Source organism: Lycium barbarum, chromosome 5 (genome assembly GCF_019175385.1).
Source record: "Lycium barbarum isolate Lr01 chromosome 5, ASM1917538v2, whole genome shotgun sequence".
In the NCBI taxonomy this organism is placed as follows: Eukaryota; Viridiplantae; Streptophyta; class Magnoliopsida; order Solanales; family Solanaceae; genus Lycium; species Lycium barbarum.
In genome coordinates, this window is record NC_083341.1 from 81,311,353 (window position 1) to 81,317,352 (window position 6,000).

The following is a 6,000-nucleotide window of genomic DNA, read 5'->3' on the forward strand; positions in this document are numbered from 1 at the left end:
TACTTAAACTAGGGAGGACATACAAATCATAAACAGACTCGTAATCACAGAATGGAATAGCCCCAATATATCAATATCACACCTTACTTGGCTCTAAGACATGCCAAAAGAAAGAAAGGTAAGCCTTACATACCTGTGCCGCGCCTTACCAGCTACGCTTATGCATCCAACTTGTTTGTCTACATGCAAGAGAATTCATCCATTCATTAGTTTCATTATCATATACTTGCCTTAACCTTTCAAACACATTCACTTATATTCTGCCGGAATTTTGGCAGCACCTCCCCTGTAAATATACCAACCCCGAGAATATGGCTCGGCCCCAAATCAACAACAGCACACCCGAGAATTCAACTCAGCCAATTGTCAACATTTCGGGAATTCAACCCGGCCAAATTATCAATAACAATACCAACATTTATATTTCAACTTCAATATCAAATTCAATTCACACAATATTTCAAACAACTCAAACAAGGCTCCAACTCACCCGAAATTGCCTCCAAACCCGAGAACTGCACCAAACACATTCTTCTCTTCCAAATTCATAACTTACACCATTACCCCACACCTTAACAATACAATTCTCCTAAATACAAAAATTACATAAAATTCACATAAATTTCCAAATCATCCCACAACCAACATAACATTATTTTGAGTCATTAAACTTACACTTCTCATCATAGAATCCATAACGACGGCAACTAAAATGCTAACGACAATTTGTTCATTTTTCAACACACACCTAAGGATGATTTTCATTCTTTTCCTCACACTACAATATTCAAAACATACTAATTAACATTAATTCATAACTTTCATCACAACATACACACACGGCCCAACACCACTTACACGGCCTCAACTTCAACTTGATTCTATCATGACTTTCTTCCATCTTAGCATACTACAACACATATAAACCCTTCATAACACATAAAACAAGGTTAAAACTCACCTTTCTTCTTCAATTTCTCAACTTGCCTCGGATGCGGGAACGACGGAACGGATGACTTATCTTCCGAAACAATTATGCCACGTTGTAGAGGACCCTTGAATTAGTGGAGATACCACAAGAAAATTTTTGGAGCAATATTTCTATGGCTTGAATTTCCATGGCTTGGCCGAATTTGCCCTTCTCTTTGCTCTCCATTTCTTTTTCTTTCTTGAAGTTTCATGAACTTGTCTTGAATTAGAAGACAACATATATATATGTGTCCAATCATGTGAGGGGCACATGCCCCTCTCTAGAAAATTCTCCCATTTTCTTGATTTTTCCTTAAGCTTAGTCAAAGAAGACTAATTGTCTTCTTGAAGAAGCTTTGACCCCCACATTTTTAGAATTTACAAATAGCCCCCAATACTTAAAATAAAGGCATATAATGCACGGCCAACATGGCTCCTTCATGGATTTTTTTTTCCTTGAACTTTGTAAAATTACCATTTTGCCCCTAAGCTTCCACATTATTTCCATTGACCACTTTGTGAATTCCCCTTTTTACCCTTAACCTTTCTCAATATTTCCATGCAATAATATTCATAAATAATATTTATAACCAACTCGTCTATTAAAATAACTTTTGAAAATGATCTCGTCCTTAACTTCCCACGACGACTTTGGGATTTCCAAATGTACAAGATACGGGCTATAACAGTTTTAATTCAGCAGCCAATCTCATTTTGAGAGCATAAATTTTAGGTTTTTCATATTAGAAGTGGTTGGAGCATTTAAGGCAACTACTTCACTTCCATTCCACATTGTAATTGCATTGTAAGTACATTATGTCAACTTTTACGCTTTCTTTGTTAGTCAAGATTATGAGTAGCTAATTTTAAAGCTAAGGTTGTGAGTCCTATGATGGATATTATGTGAATGGGTTTCTATTATTGATATATGCATAATAGTTGTTGGTATTCATTCAGTTTTTGTGATTTAGCGTTGGGTGATGTGTCACGACCCAGCCCCGTGGGCCGCGACTGGCACCCTACCTGGGTACCCAGACCGAATCGCACATTCATTTTCAAATCCAAACTTATTTCATAATTTTTCGAAATCATACCGAACATAATTTATATCAAAATATGTCTTAAGCGGTCGTGCCAAATCAAAATATCATATCAAATACAAACGAAGCGGCGGAGTAGACATCGCCGGCCAAAAGTGCAAACATAAGCATAAGGGCCATTTGGGGCCATCATAACGAACGGACCGCTTTAAGACCAGCAAACAAAATCAGACAAACATACATAGGACCCTCGCCCCACATATATGACTACAGGCCTCTACAAACTCAAAACAAAGACATATGGCGAGACAGGGCCCCGCCGTACCCAAATAGTCAAGCATACCGAATATATACAAAGCAAAAAGAGTCTGTACCAAAAGTGGACTCCGGATCAAATAGGAGTACTCCGGAATAGCAAGAAGTGAAGCCTACTGCGGAGGATCACCGATATCTGCACCTGCGGGCATAAAACGCAGCCCCCGAAGAAAAGGGGTCAGTACGAAATATGTACTGAGTATGTAAAGCACGGAGTACAGAAATATGGATCAAAACCGATAGCAAACCAAATGTCAAAGTGGAGTACAAATGGGTAGGTCAAAATCTATATCGAAATCATATATGTATACATAATGCAAATGAAATCACGCAAACGCTTAGGAACGTGGTCGCCACTCCGACGCTGGCGCCACACACAGCATAACGCCAGAAGGTTTCAAATCTCCGTACATCCCCGAACACAAGCATAATCATAGGTGAGCGTATCGCATCACGAGCCATATCACAGCATAACTCCAAACGGAACCCGGCCCTATGGCGAAGCCTCGGGAACCGTAACACAGCATACGGCCGAATTATTATAAGGCGCACGAATCATAACCGGCCCGGGAACCGGTGAACGAAGTCATCATAAGGCACGAGCGGAGTCGTGAGCAAGCAAATGCAATCCATATTTCAAAATAGCCTTTCAAAACTTAGTAGTCTCATAAGTCATTTCATAGTACAAAATAATCGAATACTTAGTCGATACAAAGTTTCATTTCACAAAACGTTTCCAAAATATTACGTATGGCTCAAAACGTAACTTAGCATATCATAATATTCAAAACATAGCCCATAGCAGAACGTTTCAAAATCAAAGGGTTCATATCAAATCTTATTCCAAAGGAGAGCCCGATAGGACAAATAGGGCGTCTCGGGGTTAGCGGGCCCACCTCGAGTCAAATTGAGGCGGCGAACATAATTCACGAACATTAATAGGCCAAAAGGTCATACCTAATCATTACCAGGTGACCCGATCACATTTCGATAGGTTTCGGACGATTGGTGGTATTCTAGCCAAAATAGAGCCCTTAGGCTTCAATTGAATTGAATGAATAGTAACTTTTCTGTGAATCGGGTTTCGAGGAGCAGAAATGCTCCGGAAGTTCCAATATTCACCTAGCACACTAAGACATGCCAAACGAAGAAGTGGGAAGCTTTACATACCTTACAGACGTCGTATGCTCTCCCAAAAGTCAAGTCCCGTTTCGTCTAAAATCTGCAAATGGTCAAAGTTACCAATTGAGATTCTTAGGCTTAAAAATGCCATTAACTTCATTTTTGCCTACCGAAATTTCGGCAGCATTTCCCCTATAAATCTAACACCCCCGAGACTTAGCTCGGCTCAAAATACATCAACAACAACAACCCACACATCAACAACAACACAAATCATAATCAAACCACTCTAGCTTCAAAGTTCTACCTTATTACCTAAGTTGGCAACTTTTCATTCAAACTTCCAAAACTCCAAATTTATATCCATATTATTGTATTCATTCACTCATTCAAGATTATTTAATCACATTCCAAATACATTCCAAGCCATATACGAAATTGCCCAAGATTCATTACTTTCCATAATTCTTTCAAAACATCAAAACTTACAACGAACGTTCTAACTTGCGTCATTTCATTCCGAATTCATTAATATCAACCATAAATCATATTTAAAGTCTTTAGCATCAAAGATATACAATGATATACGCAAATATACCAAAGGTATATACTTTCCGATAACGTTCCGAAATCATTTTCCAACGCCATTTCAATTCATTAATCATTCACTTACGACATAAAGGTCACAACGACGCATTAAACAAACTAAACAAGATCAATTCACATTTATTTCTCCTTCCTAAGGGCACACGGCCACCTTGCAAAATATACACACACCCACGGCTTCATTCACACATCAAAGTTACGGGGTTCTCGTCTATTCTCAATCCTTAACACATTCATATCAATTCTATAACACAAAAGTGTAAGAATTCTCACCTTTTCTTGAAACCCCGACTTGTCGCAAACGTAGTTCTTGTGCCAAACTAATTATACCCCGTTGAAGAGGGTCTTGAGCACTTCACAACTATGTAGAAACTAAGATTTTTGGATCACAACACAAGCTAGCACAATTTTTTTTTCTCTCTTTCCTATTCTCGGCCGAGAGCCCTTTTTATGTGGTGTTCTTGGATTTTTCTTTTGTTCTTGATAATTCTAAAGACTAACATGATATATATCCAATTGTAGAGGTCATGTGCTCAACACATGACATTAAAATGGGTTTGGACCTTGGCCTTTGGCCGGCCACCCCACTACTTTGGGCCTCAATTTCTTGTGTTCTAATTCCTTGGCCCAATTCCTTAAAAGTCCGTTTTGTAATTCCTGAAACTAATTTCCGAAACTCCAAATTTACCCTCGGCCTTTCCCGATGTCTTAACATTAAAGATTCCATAACCAACATAGTCATATTCACCAAAATCAAAATATTTCCTTATAACACATAAATCGTAATTATTTCTCAATTTCCAATTATACGAAAACACGGGACATAACATGATGATTGCAAGCATTATCCTAAGCCATTATATTAACTTTTCTTGGGAAAGAGATTTAGTATTGGTAAGATTGAATGACAATGACTCGAGGCGTTAACCCTCGTTTAATAGACTAACTTAGGGATAAGAACAATTCTAAATTGGCATTATTGGTCATTCTTCGATTGCAACTCTTTTACATTTGGAAGAATCATAAAGAGGAAATACGACTTAACTGTTGGAAAACATTAAGAAGTCCTTAAGAGACCAAGTGCATATTCATAGAATAACCATTAGGAGTATATCACATTGAAACCTGAAGCATAATATCTAATCACATTGGGGAACACAACCTTAGTCTCTATTTCGCATTAAATACAAGTTCAGTCAAAATACTTAATTACATTATTCAGCAACTATTTCAAACTATCAGGAATAGGATTAAAGCCTTTAAAGACTAGTATTGCATACGATTAGTACTCTTTTCTCTCCATATTCCCTGTGGGATTCGACCCCAACCTTGTTGGGTTACTATATTTGACAATGTCCGCTTTACGCCATTAATAGGTGTAATTTGAGCGTATCAAATGTTGGCGCCGTTGCCGGGGAATACGGTTTAGAAATTACTAATTGTTGTGTACTTTTCTTTAAAACTTTTTCTATTCCATCACACCTTGTTTGCTGTTGTAGTGAACCAGGTGAACATGGCAGGAAGACCCAATCGCAATCAAGGGGGAATCCAAGTGAACCATCCTGCACCAGAAGAAGAGGAGGATGAGAATGTATTTGCGGAATTCATCAACGAAGCTGATTATGCTTCTGCTGTAGTTCCTCCTAGAACGGGAAATGAAAATTTCAAAATTGATAGTTCTATCTATCAGCTATTGAAACTTGAAGGCTATTTCCGAAATTCTTCAGAGGATTGTCCACTCCGACACCTGAAGAATTTCCTGCATGTATGATCTCAACAATCCCAAGGTGCTGTTCCTGTTGATGCACTGCGGTTACGAGTCTTCAAATATTCCTTGGCTGGCCAAGCAAGGGAATGATATGAAAAGCTCCCCAGCAATACCATTCATACCTGGAACGAGTTAGCCAATATATTATTGAAAAAGTGGTTTCCACCAAGCAAAAAGGCT